The sequence below is a fragment of the Miniopterus schreibersii genome, assembly GCF_964146895.1.
Source record: "Miniopterus schreibersii genome assembly, chromosome: 11".
NCBI classification, from domain to species: Eukaryota; Metazoa; Chordata; class Mammalia; order Chiroptera; family Miniopteridae; genus Miniopterus; species Miniopterus schreibersii.
In genome coordinates, this window is record NC_138111.1 from 64,167,074 (window position 1) to 64,194,803 (window position 27,730).

Consider the following 27,730-nt stretch of genomic DNA (forward strand, 5'->3'; position numbering starts at 1 on the left):
GTGGCTGTTTGTTTTCTCTCCTGGAAACCTATTTAGTTTTACATACCAGTCTTGTGACCAGTAACATTATTGACCTATTTTATGTTTTCTAACAGTGTTCAATGTCTTTTGCTAGGCTAGGAACTTCCAGGAATGCCTCCTGATCACCTGCAAATAATAATAATCTCGTTGCCTCCTTTCGCATATGTTTTTCTCATATTTCCGACTCTTCTCTAATTGAAATGACTAGTACACCTGGAGCAATGTAAATAATCAATGATGGTGCCTCCCTTTTTTCCTCACATTTCTAAGAATGCTTCAAGCGCTTAATGATGAAGGATGCTGAATAGTGTTTTATAAATATTAGCATTGTACTAAATTATGAAGCAGTAGAATTATTCCAAAAGTTATATCAATGGAATGTTTTATTAAGATATGTTTTTGCCCTGGCTGGTGTGGCTCAGTGGTTGGAGTGTGGTCCCATACACCAAAAGGAGGCGGGTTTGATTCCCAGCCAGGGCACACACCCGGATTGCAGGCCCATTGTGGTATGTGCAGGAGGCAACCGATCAATGTTTCTCTCTCACATCAATGTCTGTCTGTCTCTCTTTCTCTCCCTCTCTCTAAAATCATTTTTTTTAAAAAATATGTTTTCTGTTTTGTAAAGCAGAAATGAGAGTTGGATTTTGTCATATGTCATTTTCATATCTCTGGAATTAATTGTGTGGCTTTTCTTCTTTGGCTTCTTTTTGAGTGACACATTATTTTATTTCTATTATGATTTAGAAGATGTGCAGTATATTTCATAATATAGAATGCAATCTCATTCTGTAGCTGTTCTCAGATTAATGCTGAGGCGGATTATTACTTGAACATGCACGTCTAATTATAAAGAGATGGCCAATAAACTTGAGATGTCCTTTGACGTGCGGTACTCCAGATTCTTTCATTTTGCCTTAGAAAGAGTGACCTGTTTGGGAACCCTAGCTCAGGCCTGGCCTATATCTCTGCCAGAGTACCTGTCACTATTATGGCACATCTGCCTGTGGTACAATCTAAATTTCTGTGCAATCAGCAGCATAGATTTCTGTTCCCCCAATAAGAGCTGTTTTAATGCCTACATTTTGCCCTGGTTATGAATGACATAATATAGTCCTCTGTGGTTACAATGTAAATTTTATGCAATGGTTCCATGATTTATTCAGAATTTGATGTTTTGGAGCAGTTACTTTGAAGTAAAACCTGTAAGCTCCATGAAAGCTGAGATGGCATCTGTTATATCTCCAGGGTCTTCCTAGCACAGCACTTAGTACCTAGAAGATGCTCAGTAAATACTTGATCACTTTTGTTTGAATTTGTGTTGAAACTTGGGTTTTTCATTACAGAGGTTATATAGTTATATCTTTAGAAAATACTAATTTTTATAGGGAACTGTCTTCTAAGGTTCTATAAGGAATACTATAAGAATGAGACTATCCACTGTGTATTTTTTTCTAGCTGCATTAAGATATAATTGACATATAACATGGTATGTCAACACGTATAGCATGTTGATTTGATACACATATATTGTGAGACGATCATCACCCTTGCATTAGCTAACACTCCCATAGCCTCATATAATTACCATTTCCTTTTTGTGGTAAGAACTTTTAAAATCTACTCTCTTAGAAATTTTCAAGTATATAATACAATATGGTTAATTATAATCACTGTGCTGTACACTAGATCCCCCAAAGTTTTTCATCTTATAATTGAAAGTTTATAAGAGCTCTAAAAGTGATTCCGTGGCTTAAATAATTTGATTTTATTACTGTTTATGTGAACAAAGCATTTTCATATTTTCCTGCAATTGATTTACAGACTCTCTGAAGGGAGCATTCTTAATACACTATTTTAAATGTGGACCATGGAAACCACAGAGATTATAGAATTAACACAAAGCAACTAGACACACACCGCAATTTTAAGTCCCTGATCTCTGCATCTTCTACTAAATGTGCATTTTTATAAAATTTCCCTGCCACTTTTTTATGTATCTCCAAACATCTTATTTATAAGAAAATAATACAAAATAAATGCTAAAGTCAAGCAGAAAGCCAAAAGGCAAATGATATCGCAAAACAACAGTGTTTGGCCTGAGGGCAACTCCATGGAAGATAATAGAAGTGTATTATTTATAGAAACAGGTGTATTTTGAGATGCTTTCCAATAAGAAAAAAAAAGTACTGAACAATTACGAGGAAGAAAATCATCAGAAAAAAATCAGGTAATGCATTTATAAAAAGTCCCTCCAGGTAAAGAATGCATTTTCATCTTTAATTTACCTATCCCTAGAGTAATTAATATTTGACATTTAGAACATGCTCAAAAATGTTTTATTAATGAAAGAATAAATAATCATAATAGTTTACTTCTAGGTTTATACAGAACATTTAAAATGTCACAGTAAAATTTCAAAACATGTTAACTTCAGGACTTTTTTAATTAAAAATAACATTGATGATTTAGTTAATTTAGATGGTTCTCCCAAAGTACCTCACTTGAAGTCAACTTGTACTTGTTCATTGTTGTCTTCTTAAGGAAGGGACAAATGCCCGATTCTTGTGATGCAGTTTGATGTTTATCACTTGAGCTTCTGTGGCTTCCTTCTGGACTCCCTGCTTCTGCGTTTCAAGCTGAGGGATTAGATGTTCTCCCTATAACTGTATCTTTATTTTTTTCCAGTCCTCACCTGAAGACATGTTTTCATTGATTTGAGAGAGAGAAAGAGACATTGATGTGAGAGAGAAACACCGATCTGTTGCCTCTCCTACGCTCCCAGGAATCGAACCCGCAACCTGGGTATGTGCACTGACTAGGAATCCAACCCACAGCCCTTGGGCACCCAGGACAATGCTCCAACCCCTGAGCCACATGGTCAGGGCTGACTGTATCTTTTAACGTGACCTTTCTCTTACACTATGTACACCTCGAAAAGGAAGATGTCAGTAGAAACCCACCCTCTGGAGCTCAACAAATCTCAACTGGAGCTCAACAAACCTCAATCCCGGTGTGGAAATGAAACACAAGTATGGGTTCAGCCACTAAAAGAGAGGTTGCTGTCATTCTGTGTTGAGTTATGTGATCCCACAGTTGAAAGGAAATGTACACTAAATTTATTACAATCACAGAATGCTAAAGATACACTATAGCATCCTATTGAATGGTGTGGTTAATAAAAAATTATTTATTTGTTTATTTTACTTCATTTGTTGTTTTAAATTGCCTAAGTAATTCTTGCTTATTTTAGCAAGTCTAACAATTCAAATGTATAAAGTCAATAATCTACATAAATTCATATTTTCTTACAATATCAATCATTTGAAGTAACTATTATTAATTTAGTATGTATAATTTCACATTTTATGGTTATATAAACATCTATAGGCATACTAAAATTACCTTGAAGCACAAGTTATTCTCACCTTGAATGTTTCTGACTTACAGAAACTTCCTAAAATTTAATGAAACCTTGAAAACTGAGATCTATTTTAATTAATGCACTAATTATCTTCCAAGAAAAGGTGTTATTTTAAAAGAGTGCCCTTTAAGTTTATGCATTATCACACCCAATATAAACGAAATGCAGTTTGAATAACACAAAATAGTAGATAACACAGTTTTTTACACCAAAGTCTATTTTAAATATATATTAAGTGAAACCATAATTCAAATATTTACCTTAGACTGTAAGATTTTATACTACTATACAATTAAATTAGAATCAAACAAGAAGTTCTCTCTCAGTGCTCCAATTCAATTCAAAGAAATAAAAGATGTCGTTGAAAAAAAACTTAAAAAATAAAATTTACACCCTTATTTATTTACTAAGTTTATAATTGCTGTAAAAATCCAGGCGTCTACAGGTACATAATTAGGTCAAAAAAAGTTCAGCAATGTTATTATAAATAAATATGCAAAAATTACTGTTCTGTGCACCAGCAACAACTGATTAGAACTTGCAATTAAAGTAGATTGAAATAAATAGCATTGATTATAGCAAACAAAAATAGGTATTTAAAGATAAATTAAATTAAATATATGCAAAACCTAGATGGAGAAAATTTTACTTATAGATATTAAATAATTTTTAAATAACTAGACAGTTTCCATAGAAAAATTAAAATCTTATAAATGTCAAGTATCTATAACTTAATTTATGAAAATTTAAAATCCCCAAATTTTGTGGTTTTTTGGAATTGCCCATTGAAAGAATAAGTTGAGCGGAGTGTTGGTGCCATCCATCCCCACTGGGTACCAAGGCTTCCTGTAGCCACCGAGACACATGCGATTCACACAGGTAAGTGGACCAATGCGACAAAATAGAGTCACTTAGGACAAAGGTGCTATCAGAATTAGCAAAGAAAGAATGGACTGCACGATAAATCATTCTTCTGAGACAGTGTATATCCAGAAGGAAAAAAACACAAAATTTGCCTCTTGCTGCTTTACAGACCTAAATTTAGAGATTAAAAACCTGTGAAATATTTAGAATATTTGTGTCCCAGCAGAGACTTTTTAAATGAGCCACAGAGAGCACAAGATAAACTAAGGATCGATTTGACTATACCGTTAACTTTTCAGTATCAGCAGTTCTTCCAGAGACATACAGAGGACTGTCCACCTAAACCTAGGGAACATACCGGCTCGCACAAGGAAACTCGCATAGAATGAGCGGGCTCGGTGGCACTGCCTGCAGCGGCAGAACACTGGAAGTCAAAACTGTCCATCCACGGAACAACGGACATGTAAACTGCAATGTATTTATATAACGTGACGCCGTAAAGCAAGAAAATGAATGTCAGCTGAACATTCAACGTGGATAAGTGCCAAAAAGAAAATACTGAATGAAAAATTTAGTCGTAGAAGGACTATGTGTAGTAGGGTATCATTTACATAACAGTAATGCCATGGAAAATAATGGCATAGTATTTGTTTGTTTACAGAATAATTCAGAAGTATTAAAACATTCCTGTGCACATTAAATTATAAATTTAAGGCATTCTTTCAGAGGTGGAAGAAAGGGGAGCAGGAGCGAAGTGTTCACATTTGATAGAGCTGGGATTGGTTTAGTGGCTGCTGTGTTTTTCTCTATGTTTAAAATTTTCCCTTAAAAATGCTCAACATAGCAAAATATTCAGTCCTTAAAATGGATACCTATTACTTACATTTCACAGCAAATAAAGTATTCCTTTTGTATTTAAGGATCATATTGTGAAATATCACTATATACTTAAAAGTCAAGTCATACTGAACATAATTAGATGCCCAGAATATGAGAGAAACACTAAAACCAAGACTCCACTGTGAGACTGACAGATTTAGACCCCTTACCTTACACTCAGTCCAGGGCATACCTATGCTTATTAAGTGGGATAGTATTTTTCTTCTGTTTAAAATTCATTCATTCATTCATTCATTCATTCTCTCTGTCACTGTCCCTGTCGCCATCATTCTTGCTCCCCCCTCACACAGAGTTGTCAAATGGCTTGAACTGTAAATCTGGGCTCATTTCTGTGTGCTTCAATTCACCAATACACTCCCAAGTCCAACTCTTCATTCACTCAGGCTTGGAAGCCGAAGCAAAGGGCACTTGGATGTCTTCTTTTATAATTTCCTTCCTTTCCTAATTACCTTTCTTGAATACAGCTTTATTAAAACCCAATAGGGTTGTGCAATAGTTCTCAACAGTTTGTGTTTCTGACACTAATGAGTACTGGGACTTTAGGTGCAAAGGCAATGGAATTCATAGTTAACATATTTTAAAATTTATAACCCTTTATCACTGTTTAAATAGACTTGTTGGATACCTTACCTGTACTAGCCTATATGCTCAAAAGCTCTGAGATGTTTTCATTACAACCACAAAGTTTTTGTGTGGCTGGCATGATATTTCATCATTATGTTTGCCTGCTCTGCTTTGACAGGCTTGGTCACACACATGCATGCACTTTATACATAGGTACATATACACATTTATGTGTATGTCTGTTATTTTGAAGCAAATGTAAAATAATTAAAATATAAGGTTCTATTATAACAGCATGCCATAGTAGAAAGAAAGGTTTTGAGAAATGTTGATCTAACCTAACGTCACCTATCTAATCGGACAGATAGCCAAAGTTCTACGTCAAAATCTATTTTAACTCAGGACGCAGAATGTAATTATCACTTCATAGAGGATTTAAATTATACTATTTTGCACAAGACACACTCTTCTTGAATTTATTAGGTCTTTAAATATTTTAAGACATCTCTTCAATCTAATATTAGTCCCAATACAACTCCCATTTCCACCAAAACAAAACAAAGACACTAAATTTTCTAGTCTTTCAGTTTCAAGAGTTTCTGTTCATTTATCTCGTTAGAGTCTTTTCATTCTAAAGTTTACATCTCTGCATTAGCTTCCGAACAGTAAGCTTGTGGTTAAGATTATGGAGTCAGAATATCTGGATTCGAGGACAGTTTCTGCATTTCTCCTACCAATGAAGTTAACCTCCTTGAGTCTCCATTTCCTCAGCTATAATATGGAGATGATAAGATTACTCATTTCAATAGATTGCCATGTGAATTAAATAATACTTTTAAAATTTTAGAACCACACTTAGCATTGAGTAAATACTAAGTAAATTTTAGGTATTAAGTTGTCATAGTCAAAATACTAGGTTTTCCAATTTTAACTGGAAAAGCAGGTTTCTCGTATAATCTGAAGGTAAAGCTTTATTCCTTGTCCAGTCACTTTGGTTGTGAACATAAAAACACTGTTATTTCATCTAAAATTGACCAAAATCATCTTCCTCTTTGCTTAAAAGTTCTCATCTTTTTTTTCTATGCCCAGATCACCCTTTCTTAAACTTGAATTGCAGATCAAGGTCTCAGAATATTCTCCTTCTATTGAAGTCTATAAAAGTATTCTCTTTGCACTGTTTATGTCACCAGAATGTCAAGCCCACAGGAGCAAGAACTATGTCTGTTACATTCACTGGAATCTGGAAAATCCACCAATATCACCAGTAGGCCTTCAGTAAAGACTTACTTACTAAATAAGCAAATGACAAATTAGTATGCAAGTTCAAAGAGGTTCAGAGCTTGCTTCATTCACTGCAGGACCTCCAGTACCAAGAACACATTCGAATCAAATGAATAAAATTTGAAAACTATAAAATAATAAGGTTAAGAGAGAGAAAGACTACTAGGTTCTGAAATCCAACTCTACCAACTACCTATTTTTGAAATCCAACCTCTTCCCTCAACAGTCTCAGTTTTCTCATATGTAAAACAGAAATAGTAATGTTCCCTACCACATGGGTCTGTTGTACTTTGAACTAGACTTGGCATGACTACTCGATGATTACTACCATCAACATTATAATTTTATCATTAAATACTAAATAGCATCTTAATATAAATGGGAAAGCTCCTAAAATAGGATTAGATAAATTCTCACCCTTTCTCTAATGAACTATGGAGCTTAACCATTTTAAAGCAGGGAAAACATAAATACGAAGGACCTATCAAAACATAAGCTTTGTTAAACCTTTAAAAGGTAGTTCAAGACTTCAGCTTGCTGTCAGGATGTAGGACCAGGGACTGGATATACCTTCCACCTCAAACAATTAAAGGACCAGACAAACTATATAAAATGATGGTTTACAGACACTGGGCAAAGATAGCACAGGACAGTAATTCCCAAGAAGAAAACAAATGAGTTGAACTCTAATATTGCCTGGTTTGCTCCTGAAGAGCCTCCGGATTTCAGAGCAGGAAGGGAGAAATGCAGAGAATGGTGGTCTCTTGAGGTCAGAAGACAGAATTTAGAGACTGACTGGAGAGGCCAAAGCAGCTAGATTCACCTGCAGCTAAAACTATGAAATGCCTATAAGAAAATATGAGAACATTCTCATTACAATAGGTTAGGCAAAGGTTTTGTAGATATTAGACATGAGATTAAGTATAAATAATGTAAAATAATAAGTTAGACTTTATCATAATTAAAAACTCATATTCTTCAAAAGACACTATTAAAATACAAAGGCAAGCCACAGACTTAAGAGCAAACATTAATAAAATAGCTACAAAAAGGGCTTACCTTTAGATTTTATCTAAAATTTCAAATCCATGGCCATCTTTTATTGATTGTCTTATTATGAATTTTAAATATATTTAATTAAGTTGCAAATTTAACATATAATTAACATATTTAATGTAATAATTGGTTATTTAATTAGTTATTAGATACATATGTATTTATATTTCTATTAATTATAACTATAAATTATAATATATTAATCTATAATTTATTTAATGTATAATAAATATGAGGTGTATATATTTAAAATCCATAAAAAATGATCAATTAAGAGGGAAAAAAATACTGATACTTCTCCAAAAAAGAGATGTGAGCGACAAATACCCACATGAAGAGATGTGCGGCGTTCCTAGTCATTAGGGAAACGCGAATTGATTTCCCGGAGGATAGCACCGCACACCCACGGGGACGGCTCAGAGGAAACAGGGACAGGGCATCGGGCAGGCCGGGGAACTGGAGTTCTCACTCCGCAGGGAAAATGTCCGGTACCACTTTGGAGAGCACTTGGCGTTTTCTTAAAAAGGTAAAGCTGTCCCCCGTCCGACCCACTCCACACCTCGGCTCTTGTGTGTGAGAAACCAGAGGCCGGCCCCGAGCACCTGCGGCGCCCTGTCTGCCAGCGCCAGGGTGGCAGCGCCCGGCGCCCTCAGGGGGCGCCACTGCGGACCTGCGGCGCTGCCCCGGATGCCCCCAATGTCCCGCCGTGCCCCTGACGCCCCCCCCGGTGCTCCCCAATGCCCCTGATGCCCCGATGCCGGAGGCGGGGCGCGCAGCCCCCGAGGCGCCCCCTAGGAAGCCGGGGCTCTGAACGCGGCTCATTGGAGAGCTGGGTGCCCTGGGTGCCCCGGGGGCGCTCGCCCGCGGAAAGGCGCTGCCGAGACCCAGCGAAGGCAGCTTCCTACCCACTCTTCCCGCAGCTGTTTAAGAATCTCCATGAGAGGTCCCCGTGAAGCATTTATTCCCCACACTAGTGACATCATGCTCCTAAACCCAAAGCCCCCAGCACCCTCCCATGTGCTCCAAAATGCGTTCAAAGCACTTCCCCGTGTGACTGTGCCTGCGCGTGTGCATGGGACAGAAGCTGCTTCTGCAGATTCCCCCGAAATGCACGGACGGCCTCAGCGTTATTAACCGTGGTAGGGTATTCTGCGTTTTGCATCACAGCGCGATTACCCCCACTCATACACATGGGCGTTTCCAATTTTACTCTTTTAAAAACTGCTGTACTGTTTATCATCACGAACTCTTCTTTGCATTCACGTCTGAGATGTCTTTTCAGAACCACACCAAGAAGTCAGAGAGCCCTGTTCAAGGGCACAGTCCCTATTAAAGGGAGCGCAAACAGCCAGATCACTCTGGGCTATCACGAGCTCCCGAAATCTCTAAATGACAAATAGTGTAGAAATGACGACATTCATATTCCAAGCCTTGGTCTCACTTGAAAATACATTTTAGGGGCTTTAACTTTATGTAGAAGTATGCAGCTCAGGAGACAAATGAGTGAAGCTAACATTTCTTCTGCCTAGTGCTCAATTTGATTTCCAAACAAGTATGTGTTTATTAGTGTGCTTACCTGCCTTGAAGTGGTGAGAAAAAATAGGAAATCAGCCTAAAGAGCAGTAATTCAGTGACTGAATTGCCACATCACTTCGCTATTACCAAGGCAGAATCTATAGTCAATTTTAAGAAGCCAAGCTTTATTTATACTTGAAGACTGATATTCACAGAAGATGGACTGTAAGCTTAAAAGTTACTGGTGTCCTCCCAACAGCAGACTGCGGTGGAGCAGAAATTACACACGAAAGCATCATCTAATTATATGTGCCAAGGGAAACATTAATGATTACAAGCAGAATTTGCTCAACGCAGTGAGTTCAAGCCTCCCTTTGTCTATAAAACAACAATCCAGTCAAACATTTCTAATATTTGCTATTCTGTACATCAAGAGAAATGAATGGTCTTCGTTTTTTCACTTTTTACTTGATTGAGTTAATCGTCATGAAACGTATCTTAAGGGGCTATTAGGAATGAACTTAAAACCAAGAAGAAACCATATCCAATTAATTCCTCAAGTTCACTTCCCCATTAAATGCGTACAGGAATGTGTTATTGTAATTACATTTTACATTTTTATAAAGCCTTCTATAGATGAAGGATGCACCTCCTTAAGAGTGCAGAATTGTACTTAGTTTATTCTATGTGGAACAGTCTGGTTTTCCTCCACTATAATTTATTTTTTGAAGCTTGTGATTCAACACATTTCTTTCATTATTTTGGATACTCTAAAGTGCAAAGATAAAAATGTGTCCCTCTTTCGACATGTGTGAAAAATCTTATCATGTGATACTGTATATGAATATCACATTCATTTTTATTTTCTACATATATTGTTTTCTTACGTCCTTTACAGAGTCTCTCATTATCATTGCCATTTTAAATTCTAATTATCTCTGAAGAATTATAAATCGTTTTGGGAATATAGCTAATACTATATAGTGTGATAGATTGTATTATCGACCCAAATTTTTCACTCTTTCCTGCATCTACACTTTTTGTCCTGGGACTTTGGACTTCCTCCTCTAGACTTTGGTTTCAACTATGTGTCTTGCTTTGGCCAACTGATTGAGGCAGACATAAAGTGCGCCAGTTCAGAGCCTAGGCATTAAGAAGTTTTATCCATTTTGACATGCATTCTTGTGCTCTGACATTGCTATTGGAAGAATATTCACGGGTAATCTGGTGGTCCAAGATGAATGGGAAACGCAAACAACTGGTGCATGAAACAAAGCCTCTAGCTGTTGTAGCCCAGATTAGCTGAGAGAGATGTCTGAGACAGCCCAGATGAGATCAGCAGAGACACACCAGCCCCCAACCAAATAAGATCCCTTTGTTATCCCCAAAGTGAGTGAATTAAATAAACTGTTGAATGCCATGGATATTTTTGTGACTTTGTTACACAGCATTACTGTCGTAATAGCTAACCAATGAATATAGCACATGTGGGTGTTCGTGTCTATGTGTTTCCCTAAGTTGACTTGCTGTTTTTAATTTTGTTTCATGGTTATATGTCACCCATTGCCACCTAAAATAGAGCCAAAATGTTAATGAATATTAATCTATTAATTAATGGCTTTTACTTGTTGCTGATGAGAAACTCATGACCTTGGTTCAGGCCTTAACTCCAGAGCCTGTCATCCACATGACATTGTGACCTTGAGTAATCTTTAATCACTCTGCCCTTTATCATCAATAGGTAGTTCATGCTGGAGTATTTAACCCCAAGCCCAGCCTCAGGATCTTCAATAAAGCCACAGGATAAGATTAATCAATGATATGTCATTACCACAGGGCCGAAAGAAAGAAGTGGAATATTTGCCAGGTACTTGCCTTCCATCGTTTAAATATAACATGAACCATCACATATTTATTTATTTGTGTTTATGGCAACTTATAACTGCCACACCCATGTTATTTAAATGAAGATTTCTATCAAAATAAAAAATAATATTATCATTATAAATAAATTCATTGACATTTATGCAAGCTCTTGATTTAGAATTCTAGTCTCATAGTATGGTCCCCAAAGATGATTTCATCCATTGCTCTTATTTTATGTGAGACTACTGAGAACGCTAAAGATAAAATAGTTATTCCAGGGTGATACATGTATCCAGGAGCAAAGCCAAACTGGAAATCTCCTCATTATTTCTAGTCCAACACCAACCAGGAAGCCTCCCTCAGTCTCTTGGGGCCTATAATTCATTTCCACGATTTTACTAACTACCGCTTTATAGAGCCTCTGTCTTAATTTATAGCCTTTTCTCAACAGAGTAATAATACAGAAAATAAGAGGATTTTGCACATTTGGGAAATAAACTCACAGATAACCAACAAACCATATTTTCCACTTTGCTGAATATGAAAAAGGAAAGACTGTAAAAGGTGAGAGTACCTCCCAATGTTTTCATTAAAATCCCGAGTATTTCATCACCTTTTTTTCTTTAAGCCTCTCATTCAAGCACATGTAAATCTTATTTAAAATATCACCCTTAGTGTGAGTTTCTGGAGACAGAGGATATGGAAGAATTCCATATGAGCCTAAATTTAGAATTTTTCACGAGGAACAAACAGGCCCTGAATTTGTTTTTAAAGGTATGAAATAAGAGGGTCTCTTAGAAGGACTCCTACTGTGAAGTAGTTAAAGAGAAAAATGAGTTGTTATGGAGTTTGGAATGAAGAGGGGTAGGAAGAATTAATTAACAGGATCACTACACCTCACCTAATACATGGTTCTTGAACTTCATTAATTGAAAAGTTGGGTTCATGTCTCCGCTTGATTCAGTGCTGATTTAATGTGATAAATAAATTTATTGTTAATGAGATGTGAAGATAACCTCCAGGGGAGGTTAAACAATGTTAACAGCCAGCCTGTCAGGTAGCTTCATAGACTTCAAGATACAGAAAGACAACTCAAGCCCAGAGGGCACAGACTCAGATGTGATCCCCGATGCAGGGAGGTAATGGCCCATCGACAAGGGACAAAGCAAAACCATAAGTCAGCTTATGCATGTAAGAAAACTTGTTTCCAGGTGTTAGACTTCCAAGGTGAGTATTCTAATACTCAAAGAAAATCAGCATTAACATATTCTTATTCATGTAGTCACTCATTTATATTGTCCACAAATACTGCTAAGGGCCTACTATGTGCTCTCCATGATGGCTTTCTGGATTTCTTCCTTGCATAAATATATATAAAAAAGTACCTTTCATAAAACATGACTCTATTATACTCTTGGTTATATATGCTTGTATTTTCACTTGTTAATATGTGATAAATATTTTTATATGGCATTAAACATTCTTTGCTACATTTAATTAAAAATTCAGGGTCTTATATTAGCACACCCTTTACAGTGTCTTGCACAGATCCCATGCCCACAGGGAATGGCCCTGCCTACAGAAATCGTTTTCAGTTCCTAAATCTACAGTGAGCAAAGCTGAAATACCTTCATGTGGAAGCTCCTTGAGAACAAGGATCATGTATCATATCTTCTTTTGTCTCCTACAGTATAATATACAAAATTAAGTAAGTAAAAATTAATAAATAAAACTCTGAATGACTGCCAATTTGTCACTTAATTGATTGTCCTACTACTTCCTAGTACACATATTATCTTGTATCTATCATGTATTGTCATCACAAATAATACTGCTTTAATACAATCAACAATTAACCAGCTTAGTCTCTGTGGGGTTTTTTTTTTGCATTTTTTTTGGCTATCCTCAGACAAGACAGCATGCTCTGCATTTCAACTGCTCTCACTATTTAAAAATTAAGATACCTCCACCTGGAACTAATGTAATATATGTCAACTGTAATTGAAAAATAAGTTTTATTCTTTTAATTAAATTTATTCGGGTAACAATGGTTAATAGGATTATGCAGGTTTCAAGTGTACAATTCTATGATACATCATCTGTATGTTGTACTGTGTGCCCACCACCCAAAGCCAAATCTTAAGGTAATATACCCTCTCTTTCTAATATTACACTCCCACTGTGCTGTGAACTTCTCTTGACCTGTCGGCACCATCCAGCCCTGAAGAGACTGTAAACTCCGTGAGGGCAGGGACCATGCCCATATGGATGATCACTGCATCACCAGTGTCTGGCACTTAACAAGTGTGTAACAGTTGAGAGAGGAAGGAATAAATTGTCCAGGTGGGAAGCTGCAATGTTCTGGACTATGGTGGGAGTAATTGAACTAGACAGCTAACGTGGAAAGTGCCAGAAGTTTACAAATCATCTGAACCCATGATCGTGATCTTGACCACAGGGATTTATCTGCACGGAGACATTGCCCCAGCAACTTCTTCCTCTCCCCCACCTCCAGTACTCTAGCCAACTGCATCTGGGGAAGTGGTTCTTCCCCAAAAGGAGGTTTGTTCTTGAGATAATTTTCAAAGAATTTACTGAGTTTCTTTGTCTACATTCCTGACTCACATATAATCTCTCATTCCTGACCTGTTGTCTGCTTGGAAGGAAGAGAGAGACACTGGCGCCCAGCGTCAATGTTCTGAACGCTGGTTTCTGCCTAAGTCTTCCCACTCTGGGCTGTTGTCTGACTCCACGTGGAAAATAGGAGTGACGTGAGGGGGAGCATGGGCTGTGGTGTCGTTAAGCCCCACATGTGAATCTTGACTTTACCATTATTCAGGGTACAAGGCATTTATTAACTTTTCTGACCCTGTCTGATTCCATTATCTGTCTGAAGGTAATAGGTATTTTCCATAGGATGTCATGAAAATGAAAACAGATAATGTGTGTCTGATATCGAGCAGGAGGCAAGAGATATTAATCCACTTTCTATGTCATAATGATCATCAATATCAGAGAGATATATAGATAGATAGATCTCTATCTCAATCTCCTATATATGTCATAGATATAGATATATGGATGTATTAGATATATAGATATATGATATATGGGTATATGGACATATAGATATATAAATATATAGATATATAGATATATGGATATATGGACATATAGACATATAGACATACAGATACCTATCTGTATATCATAGGTATGGATATACAGATACAAGTATATAGATATCACAGGTATTACTCAGAGCCCACACATCTACCTCAACAATTACCTTGACAGTAACATTAAGAGGTATTTTTGAATAAATACAATTGTCTTCCACTAGAGATGTATAATACATTTGGATAAATTTATTTTCAATAATAACATGATCTATAATTATTATTTTATTGGTCTAGACCAAACTTAAAATACATATATTTATTTTAGCTTATATAATTTCTTGGACCTTAAGTTTAGTCCTATTGATTTAAAATAGAACTTCTTTTTATTTATTTTAAAACATCATCTTCTTTCATAGTATGGAGGTTCCTCAAAAAATGAAGAATAGAGTTAATAACATAGGACCCAACAACCCCTCTGCTGAGTATCTACCCCCAAAATTTGAAAACAGTTATTCTCAAAGCTATACGCACCCCCTATGTTCACTGCAGCATCATTCACAGTGGCCAAGACACGGCAACCAAAGTGTCCTTCGCTAGGTGACTGGATAAAGAAGATGTGGGACATGTACACAGTGGAATACTACTCAGCCATGAGAAAGGATGGAGTACTGCCATTTGCAACAACATGGGTGGACTATGAGAATAGCATGCTAAGCAAAATAAGTCAGTCAGAAAAAGCTCAGAACCATAGGATTTTACTCATATGTGGGATATAAAACTGAAACTCATAGACAACAATATTGTGGTTACCAGATGGAAGAGGGGTTGGGGTTAGTAAAGTGTAACTGGGACAAATATATGGTGACAGAAGATTATTTGACTTTGGGTGGTGGGCACACAGTGCAATATACAGATGTATCATAGAATTGTACATTTGAAACCTATATAATCTTATTAACCAATGTCACCCCAATACATTTAATTTAAGAAGAAAAAGAAAGAAATGTAACTGAAATCCCCTTTGTAATTTTTATTGTCTCTATAGTGAGAGGAATATCTCCGTTCATTTAGTAATATCAAATTCTTCTTTAATATATAATAGAAATGGTGTATCCATGGCATGAATATTAGTATACAGGACACAGTCCTCCAGATGAGAAGTCGGGATGGATTTGTTATGAGGCTGTGTGTTTGAGTGTGTGTATCTGTGTGTGTACAAATTGAAGTTTCTTATTAAATCTAAATGTCATCTTTAAGCATTTACTCTAGTCCCTCTTCTTCCCTAGAGAGGTTAAGGCCATTTCTCTTTTGGTATTTCACTAACAGTCTCCATGTTAAGTAACAGTCTCCATGTGTTCTATCAGGAGATCCCTCCTTCAGTTTGCTCCAAAATCTGTAAAATAGGCAAGTCCAAAGCTTCACATGTGTAAACACGCAAAATAAGATTTGACATTTAGAAAGTAGGTCAAGCGCCCTACTGCGGGTTTGACCGGCATCAGCATAGTATTCACAACCGATGTCAGCACTACGTGGCACAGGTGAACTTTTAAATCTCTTTTTACTACTCCTTATGCGTTTTTCTACTTAAGGGAACAGAGCTTTACATAATTTTGAGCATAAATGAATTTTAAAAACCCAACCCATGGCCTTATTTTAATACTTTTAACGAACTCTTTTGTCAGTTTTGTTGGCATTTCAGACAGAAGAGAATAGAGACTAGAAGTTGAGTCGTGTTTCTACTTCCTATATGGACGTTAGGCATGTTAGTAATCTCTTTGTGAGTTCATTTCTCCATCACAAAGACAATAATTACAGAAAGATGTCCAAAGGCCTCAAATGACAATGATCATCGCAATGTACAAACTATTTCAAAGTTTCAAAACAAAGCTCTTAATTCATTGAACTTAACTATTAAAATGGTGTTGATAGTCTTAGAAAACTTAAATATGATTTTCTTACAAGTTAAAGAAGCAGAAAAGCAGATTGTATATCTTCTCTCTTATAACTTCAAACATACAACTACCCCCCCTTTCTGACCCATCCTTCCTATGTGCAGATTTTTCTTTCTTTAACTCACAGTATTTTCTCAATTAAGTCAATGCTATTCTTTGAGATAATTTCTTTAACCTGGATCAGTAATACTTCTCTCTTCCTATAGACACCAGCCACTCTGTTATATTTTTTCACATAACTTGCATCTCTTCCGCTTTGTACCACACTCCTTTAATCGTGGAATTCTTCTACTGTTGCTTTGCCTTTCTAAAGTAGTGGTTTACTTTATGGAATAATTAAAACTTAATGCAATTTTACATTAAAAATATGAAATGAGAGCACACATGGCTTTCTTAAAATTCAAGAAATAAGTTTCATGGAGGTTGAGAAAAACTGAAAAATAAACCCTTTTCTGAAAAGATATAAAAAAAAACTAAATGAACATAATTATGTCATTTGAAAATAGTGAGTTTTTGTGTGTGTGTGACTGTTTATTTAATTAATTTATTTATTTTTGCATTATTGCACTGGCTAGCAGCCCCAGTAACATTAAATACAAGTGTTTGAAGTGCATAGCTTTGCCTTACTCCAACATGAATTTAGCAAACTAACAAACACAAAGTTAAAATACAAAAGTCAATTGCATTTGTACACCCAAGCAATGAAGACTTGAAAAGGGAAATTTAAAATAATATTATTCACAATAGCATCACTTCTGATATCAAACACACAGAAATCAATCAAACACATGGAAATCAATCAAAAGATTTGCAAGACCACTACACTTAAAATTATGAAACATTGCTGAAAGAAGCTAAAGAGAACCTACATAAGTAAGGTATACCATGTTCAATGATTTAAAGACTCGATATATTAAAGTGTCCATTTTCCTATAATTAGCATATAGATTTCATACAAGTCTCTATCAGATTTGAGCAGCCTATTTAGAAGAAATATACTAAATAAATCTAAAATGTATATGAAAATGCAAAAGGCCTGAAATAACCAAAATACACTTTTAAATGAGGAAAAATATTGGAAGATGTATAATCCAAAGGAAATGAAAATATATGTTCAAGAAATCAACATATGTCCTTATTAATAATAGCCAAAAACTGAAAATAACATGAATATCCATCAAAAGAGGATTAGATTAAATAAGACATAGTATATCCACACATTTATACAGTGAAATACAAATCAGCAATAAAGAGAATAACTATTGACTCATGCAACAACATGAATGAATCCCCAAAATATTAGCAGTTAGACAAAAAGAGTCAAATTGTGTGACTTCAATTATATAAAATTCAAATAAGAGCAACTTATTCTATTGTGATAATATTTCATGGGGAACTGGATATGAAGGGTTGGGAAGACTTATAAGTTAAAATACTTTTAATTGTCCAAAGCTCATTAAAGTAAACAATAAGATCTGTGTGTTTTTCTAAATAATGATTTTATTTCAATAAAACAAAATTAAATAAATAAACATAAAGCGTGCAGTGTGGGTCTTGCAATATAGTACTTGTTTTAAAAAAATCATAGCAGCTTAATCTTTTTCTGTTGACCAAGTGGTATATTGCCTATGACCAGGAGCAGAAGTCTAAACATTTCTGCCCATTGCATCTTGGTATCAGAGTCCCCAAGAACAACACAACCTAGCCAAGCACTGGGTGTAACAGTGCTGTGCTCACATAGCGAACAGGCAGAGTAAGCTCGGCTCCAATGGTGGGCATGTTGATTCCCTTTGGCCAGCATGTCCCTTGCAGCAGCTGCTGCAGGGCCTTTGGCCAGCATATACACCGCTTATGTCAAAGACAGAGGGCTCGGTCCCTCTCTGCAGGGGATACATTTAGCAGTGAGACTGACCAGGTGTCCTATGACACACATGCTTAAACAGAACAAAGAGTACACAGTGAGTCTGGGACAGGAAAAGCTATTTTCACATAGAATGATAAATCTATCACAGGATGTGAGGATTCTCTCTCTTAGTAAGAAAGTGTTTCAGGCCCAAGACCTCTTCTTATTCAGCCCATTGGGGATCAAAAGACTTTGCACATGAGATTGCTTTTCCCAACATTGTTCTTTTCTCCAAATCTGTACTTTATTGTAAGCAGACACACAATGTGGTCCTTGGCCAAATGAAATCCATAAGTTAAATTTTGCAAAGATTCTGCTGTTTGATAGCATAATTCAAAAGAACATTTAAAACTGGAGGCACCACAGCTCATTATTTTAAGGGAGTGGCCAGTGTGAAAATTATCAGTTTCCATAACCCCAAAGAATATTCTCACATGGCTAACTCCAATTTTAAATGTAATGTCCATAAATGAGCTATTTCTGTTTTTGAGCACAAATGCCTTGAATAAGGAATCTGGGCTCTTACGGCTATACTTGGTGTGGGAGGCTATGAGAAACCCTGATCTATACTAGTCACTGTCACCATATGTCTTTGTAAGGCCTCATACAAATAATAAGGTTCATTGATAACATTTTAAAAAGACTGCTTTATGCAAATAATCAGCAAGTAACTTCATGGACCAGGGGTTAGTCACTATTACTGTATTTGCATTGAATTTTCAAACTTTTATCTACAACTAGGCTCATTTCTATTCTAAGCCCATGAAAAGTGAATGTAAAAGGGGGAAAGTTCAAATATAGGGAAATCCGAGGAATCCTAAGGGGAAACTCCAACTGTGCCATTAGGAAGTCTGCATTGGATAACGTGGGAGCTCCCCTCATATTCCACTTTTCGTTTTTGTGTACACTCCCCTTCCTGTCCAGTTTCACTGGACTTCCAAAGGCCAGCACCTGAGACTTTTTTACAAATCCTGGTCTCAGCTATTTAGATCAGAATAATTTATGTACCTTTGTCCTCAACTGAGAAGTCTGCTAAATTTGGGAGTATGCAAGCCCAGTTCCCTTGCCTCAAGGTCCTATACAGGATCAGACTGAAGCAACATTCTATGGGATTGCACCTAAGACCCCCTTCTCTACCCTCTTTCCCTCTCTCCCTCACCAGTTTACTGAAATCATTTCCTTAATAACTGAATCAGGAGTCCTAATCCCAGAGTCTGGTTTGGAGGATCTCAACCTAAGACAGGATCCAAAGGTCTTCTGGACTTATGGACACTAATGGACTATAGAATAATCTAGACAGAACTCCTGCCTTAGATAAGTACAACTTCTGTTTTACTCCACCTCTTAAAGCACAAAAGCAGAGAAGTTTTACACTTATACCAGCAACTTAAAAAATGACAGAAACGGGTTCCTATGCCAACTTCATCTTATAGAGGCAGTTCAGAAAAAAACCTTGAATCTGAAAAATCCTGAGAGGTCCCCTGTGCAGAAGACTCCCCAGGAAATCTGGTCAGACTCTTGTTGTGTGGCTCTTGGAGAGGGCCATTTTTCCTGAGTATGCCAGACCAGCACCATCATACCTGTGCAGAGCCCTCCCTTCACATGGCCAAACCTTGGTCTGTTTGGGCCTAATGAATGCTACCTCACCCGGATGAACCCCTGAGACCCCGCCCTACCACAAAGGCCCGCAGGCACATGGCAAGTGGTATATTCTGAGAATGTTGCAGAGTGGCCTCAAACCCAGCACAGGAATCAAATTTGAATGTGTATCAATCTAGTGAACTCAACTCACTCTTACCTAATGAGTCACTGAGAGCCTCCCTCAAGCACCTCATGTACTGCCAGAGGCTTTTTCAATGACTGAGCTTAACAGGCAGCTAACAGGTGACAGCAGATCTTGAGGAGCCCTGGGCCCTTTGCTGACCTGCCCTGGGCTCACTGCTGGTAGAAGCTGTGTTGGTGAGCATCTAGGCTCCTCCCTCCCATGCCCATTCCTAGCAGAGACAGCCACAAACTGTGGATGGATTTGTAGCTCCAAACAGATAGTCCAGGGCCATCACTAGCAGCACCTGACATCTATCAGCACTGGGTCTCTTCCCAAAGGTCCTTAGAACCAACACAACCAGTGGTTCAGACCACATTAGAGCACAACCCAATTAGCTCCAAAAGAAGCACACACAAAGGGAGATCTCGGCCAACGCTGGACCCTGTTGAGACGAATCCAGCATAGTAGAGCCAGCCCTCCACACAGAAGATAGTACATTGAACCTGGGGGTTGATACTCATAGTCAGAAGGAGAGGCAACCCCACTCATAGATGGTCCAACGGCAATCAAAACTCAACTACAACAATAACACAAAATGGACATTCCAACCACAATGATATAAAACTAGAAAATAATCACAAGAAAAAAAACCTGAAAACACACAAACACATGGAGTCTGAATAACATGTTACTAAACAATGAATGAGTTAACAATGAGATTAAGGAAGAAATTAAAAGTTACCTTAAGGCAAATGAAAATGAACATATAGCAACTTGATATCAGACTATACTTCATAGTATTTTGCCAGTGGGGTATTGGAAATATCGGGGAACATTATGCAAAGTATGTGATTGTCTAACCACTAAGCTGTACACCTGAAACCAATATAAAATAAAATCAAACACACAAAAGAAGGGGGAGGGAAGATCCTGAGCACTGTAACCTGTACCCCTGAATTGCTAAAATATAGGCTAAGAGAGCAGATTTAGTGTAAGTCAATTAAAATGCCCAAATATAAGAAGGCTAGTGGGCTTGTTCTTTGCTAGGGTGCTGGGGAGAATTGGGAGAACGGGCCATAGCCAGTGGATACAGATTGCACCAGTGGTTGGGTAAAATAATTCTTAATGCAACACACTTAAAGAGACCACAAAAGAGACATCAAAACCCAGTCTCACCACAAGGGCTGCATGCAGCCCTACAGAGATATGTCCCTTACAAACCTCAGATTTCCTAGGTTAGCAAAGGTTAAAAAAAGCAATATCTATCGCTCAAACTATAGGTTAGTCCCCAGGTAAAGGAAGAGAGTCAAGGAAAATTAACCCATACCATGTCATAATAATTAGAAAGCCTGGATAGTAAGTATGAACCAGTGGGCAAAAGAAATGCCTCTGAAAACACACAAGACCGGGGGGGGGGGGGGGGGGGGGATGCAATAACAATAGGAAACAAAGCCTGGGATAAAATAGAATCTCAGTGACTTTCATGTTTCTTGCCATTTGCCTGGTACAAACAACCTCATGAGGCAAGTACTATTATTACAAATTAAAGAAAGATGTAGTAAGAAACAAGCCCAAGGCCACAACCAAGGGAGGACCTGGTACTAATACAAATATCAAAAGTAGGCATAGATAATAAAACGGCAGGTGCTGAACACTGGGAAAAATCAACACTGAACAGTGACAATCATGTTTACAAGCACAGTGTATATTGTCATTTGCCTCAAAACACAAGTAAGTAAACAAAATAAACATAAGAAACAAAAGGCAGGATATGGGAAAATTTTTCAGAAGGTAATGTTCTCATCTTTCATAGCAATGAGTAAATTGATATTCTTTCTAGTTGAACTGTAGCTGAAATTCCAAAGCCCCAGCTTCTTACCACAGAATAAGTGAAACCATGTTGGGTTCTAATATCCTCTACCATGAAAAATACTTATTGAAATTTAGCTATTCCTCTAGTTTTACCTCACATTTTTCCTTATGTTGAATTCAGTTAGATGACATTTAATACATTTTACTGTGAGAATATATTTTTATATCATTACTGCTACTGCTATTTCTTTATGCATCAAAAGATGACTAGAATAGTGTTACCAAATGTTAACACCGTTAAAAATTCTGAGTGGGATATTGCATAATTTGCTGTGATTCTTCTATTTTTTTTTTTTGGTATTGTTTTATTTATAGAAATGATATAAAGTCTTTTTTAATGCAAATAAAATAATCGCATTACCTTTTAATTATTGATTGAATTTTCTAATACTTAATTGAACAGCATCACAATATCATAATTATAATTTTCTAAACTGTCCACTTGTGTATACAATTTCATCCCAATTTGAAATCCTTTAAGTCAAGTACTCTGGATCATTCCATTTTTTTTTTTTTTTCCTATTGGTGCATCAAGAAAAGAATTAAACACTATATAGACAAAGCCATCGATGGTGTTGGTGAGAATGTCACTAGAATAATTCAGCGTAAGATACAGGCTGATGAATAGTGAGGGGCAGTGAAGCGAGAGAGGCGATGACTTCGCCCAAACACCCTCTGTTGGCTTTTCCCCGTCTCACCAAGCAGCATGGCAAGGGGAGTGAAGGGAGCAAGTGCCCAAGGGAGGTAGGATATGAAACGTGGTCCTGAGAGTTTCGGTGAGCAACATTTCAATGAGAAGAGCTCTACCTGGTACTAAAGATCTTAAATGTATTTTTTCTTTTTCTTTTCTACTCAATCCTCCCATCCCCCACAACCCAGATCCCCAGCCCTCACCCCTGACAGCCGTCGGCCCGCTCTCTGAGTCTGTCACTATTTTATCTGTCAGTTCCTTTTGTCCATTAGATTCCACATACGAGTGAAATCATATTCTTGTCTTTCTTGGACTGACGGATTACACTTAGCATAATGCTCTCCAGGCCCACCCACGCTGTCGCAAAGGGTACTATTTCCTTCTTTTTCACAGCTGAGTAGTATTCCATTTTGTAAATGTCCCACAGCTTTGTTATCTGCTCATCTACTGAAACTCATGGACATGGAGAACAGTGATTGCCAGGGGAGGCAGGCTGGGGCGCATGGAAGAGGGCAGATGGGGGATAAATGTTGATGGAAGGAGAGTTGGCTTGGGGTGGCGAACAAACAAAACAGTGTACAGATGATGGGTTGTGGCATTGTGCGTCCGAAACCTGTATAATTTTGTTAACCAGTGTCACCCTAATAAATTAATGAAACGCGGTGGAAATTATCTTAAATGCAGTTAGATGAGTGGATTATTGCTGAGTGAAGATGTAAGTCATGGGGTCAGATGGAACCCTAGAGCAGTGGCAGTGGTGAGGTCATGAACTCTTCAACTGTGAATAAACCAGAAACTTAGGGGCCAAAGAACTTGTGAGGGGGGCTAAATGCATGTGCCTGAGTGTAAGGAGCATTGCAGAACGAAGATGTGAAATATGGACTTGCACAGGAGCCAGAGAAATGCTAGCCATATACACGATGCTTCAAAGTAATTAGGTATAAGTGTGGGGGTTGTGTGTGAGTCAATGAAGGTCTCTGAGTGGTTGTTGGACAGATCGTTATGGTCCAGAGGTAAATCCAACCGTCAAGAAAAAACTTGAGGGTATAAAACCACTTTGTTAGCAGTGAGGTTTCCAGAAGGCATCTGAAATAACTGAGAGATCTGCAGGGGAACACCACAACAGAAGGAAGGAAAACCAGGATGGAGACAATGTGGGGAGGTGTGTGCTGGCCGCAGGTGTTAAAACACCTGACTGGTGCATCGGTGATGGAGAACGAAGGATGTTAGGAAGCAGTGCTTGAGTCTGGAGCCTGGCACCTTGTAAGTGCTCAGTAAACATTACGAAAAGAGTAAGTGAACAAATTCAATATCAGCCTCAAGTTCACAAATGAGAATTTTGTACTAAGTTTTAATTTACTTTCCAGAGGCAAGCACGCGGCTGAGACTAAAAATTACCATCCATTTTACTTTTTTTGTTAAAAAGGAATGCTCAAAATTGGGGGATGTCAATAAAAGAGAAAAATTTCCAAAATGACAACTAGGAGAAAAGTGAACTCACTGTCCATACAGAAGTTCTCACAAGGTATATGATCAAAAGAAGGCGGGCAAAGGAGAAAGAGAAATGGGACATTTTCACCCTTCTTAATGGGCACTAGGTGGGCCGTGGGGATGCTCATAGGTTGCGAAAGCTTGGTCCTTGTTTATCTGATGATTCCTGTTAGAGCATCAGGTCTTCCTTTCCCATCTAAAATTTTAAGCTCAGAAAATTTTGAAGGCCTGAATTTTAGGCCATTAGAATGGATAAAACTAGTAAAGCTATCTTGGAGTTAAAACTAAAACAAGTTTCTGATTTGGTTAGTTGCCAGATGCTGTTAGAATTTTAGAAGATACTTAAAAGTTGTACATCATTTTTTATCTTTCATGAGGACACTCAACGTGAAAGTTTACATTATAACATTCTTAATGCCATAATCATTTTAAACTAATATATTTCTGATTTAGTTGCATTGGATGTATTTTTAATTTAGAACACATCATTTTATGATAAAAATAATTAAAACTGAAGAAATACCAATTAACTTTTACTACCACCCAATAACAGCTTTATTTCCATGATGTCCTCCTTTCCTCTCTCTCGTGCTCTCGCATAATTTCCAATAGTGATCTCCCACTGAATATTTATACTGCCATTGATTAAAATATTCTCTCACTATTCAGGATTTATCTCCCATTTTCCCCTTTTAAAATTTAATTTAGGTTAAAAGTAAATCTTTTATGAATATATTTATTTTTCTCATTCTAAATAATTTTAAAGATTAGATTACAAATCATAGCATTATTTAGTTAGATTATATACATATGTTTATGACTCTTGACGTCCACAGCCAGATTGTATAAATAGGAGCAATCCCTTGTAATGTGGCCACAGGTGATAGTGATGAATAACCCTGCCTGTTTTGGGGCTTTTTCCAACCTCAAGAACTCTTGAGTGTTATAAATAGCGCTTTCATATTTGCTAATTAAGGGTAAAAAAGGTTAATTGCATTTCTTTGGTAACTAATAAAATTTAGCTAATTAATTAATTCTCCCTTCCTCCTCCCTCCCCAAAGTATGTTATTACTTGTCTTCTGATACAGAGCATAGCATGGCAATGGAGTTAGTGTAAAAGTTGATGTAAAAAGATCTAGCTTGAAATCTATTTTGCCTACTTGCATGACTGTTTCCTAGACTTCGTATGAATATTGTCATCCAGTTTTGAAATGTCTGGCATCTAATTCACTAGCAGGGAGTCAATAATTGTTGATTTGAGCTGTGCCCTCGGGTGATTTACCTAATCTGTGTTTCACTTTCTGTAGAACGAAGCATCAATGGTAAGGAGTCAGGGAGGTAACGGGAGGAGGACCTCGAGCTTTTCTGTTTACATTGCCTTTTTCTATATGGATTATTTGTTTATACCAATTGTAGGTTTCCCCCTTACTTCCCCTTTTTTCTCCTATGAATTATTTTCTAGTCCCCTTTGTGTGAGATCCTCATATAGTTATCAAAACTCTGTCATTGACAAATATTTCGTTTTTTATACATTTGCTCGGTAATACCTCTAGGTAACATTACAAATGCCAAAGAAAACTTCTGTTTAAATGCTGATTGGTACAATATTCAAACTATAAATTCACTTGACTGTCTACTTTACAGCATTTAGTGAAAATAAAAACATGACCCAGCTTTACAGTTCTCTTTTATTCTCTCTCTCTCTTTTTTTAACCTCAGGGACAAGGGCATGGATTAAGCATAGCCCTCAGTCCAGGATGTGGCACTGTCATGGTCTGGTCAAGGCTCTGTTTCTACTTCATTTCTGTTCCATTCATACCAAACCTCTCCCCACCCAACTCCACGGACACCCACTCTGATGTATGCAATATATATCCTTGAGCATGTCCCCATTTTGCAGTTTTCTTTTATATAGATATTTCACTCAGACTGCTTATTGCCTATTCCCCAGGGTACTTATCTTTCTGTTATATTGTGAGTGGTATTTATCACTTACCTAACTTTTGTAGATATTGCCGAAATGCAGAAACACTTATATTTTAATTGTTTTATCTTACTCAGCTCCTTAAGTGAAACTTTTCATTATATTTAATAGTTTAAATTGACTACTCAGGATTTTTTAGGTATGCAATCATGGAATCTATGAAAATTTTTTTATTTCACATTATTTCTATTATTATTGTAGCAACAAAAAATTCAACAATCTTCCATAGTTTTGAGAAAGGGTCAAAGTGTGCTCTGTCCTCCAGGAATTTTAACTACACACCTATGAGATGGGATCTCACCACTTAGACACTAGGACACCAGGATGAAAACTGCTTTTAAACATTGTGACGTTGCTTGACACGGGTCACCAGTATTAGTGGCAGTAGTGGCTCCTGTCGCCTTCACTACCATTTGAATCTCTCTGACACACAGCTCCCAAAGTGAGAAACAAGGTAGAATTATTACACAATGTACTTAACTCCATAGATCACATGTATAAAGAATTTTTTTAAAACTATTGCTTTCTTAGATACATTTTTTAATTTGCCCTGAGAAGCACATTTTTCTTCCTTTTTATATTCAGTGATGCTGAGAGAAATACTAAAAAAGACAGAATCCTGCTCAGAGAACAGGACTGTAGCGGTTGTTATTTGGCTTACTTTTAGTGGGGACTCCATCCAGCCCAAATCCAATCCGAGGGAATCCGTCTTCTTTCAATCTACCTCCAGCCACAGTCACTCTGAAAGATTCCTGTGCCCTGTCTTATTTCTTGGGAACCAGTGTGGAAGGGAAAGGATAAGAGTGTTGTTTCCTTCTGGATCTACCAAACCCCCAGGAGAGGCCTTGAGGGTACCACGTGCTGCTTCTACTAAAATAATTAGTTCTTGTTTTAAGCCTGGTATTTAATCAGCCCAGAACTTGGCTGTGTTTATATGTCACAAAGAAGGCAGTCACTGTGTCTCAGAACCAACAGAGAGTAAATAAGCATTGAGTGTAATTTCCTGTTCAGTGCTTAAGGCCCTCTAGGTGAAAATATACCATGAGAAACCTGGTACACAGAAAGACATCATGATTATTTCCTGTGGCTGGTCAAGAACTTCTCAGGAGGTGATCGGCATGACCTACACCCTAACTGAATCCTGCATCCTTTACCCACAGAGCTCCTCTCTGGTGTCTCAGCCGGACCATTTAACTTATATGCACAGCTCCAGTATCCTTAAGGGTGTCAAAACTGACTGTCTAATGGAATCAACCTCTATCTTTAGGTGAGATTATTTATTTATCTGATTTTCCCCATTATCAGAAGCATACTGACCCAGGCAATTATTAATGCAGAGATTTGATTTTGTCTCCAATTAGTTTACTTTCATGACGGTAAAATAGGGTATAGATGCATAGTTTAAACAGAATAAAGTAAGCTTAATAGTTTCCAAATGCTGCTGTAAGTTACCACAAACTTA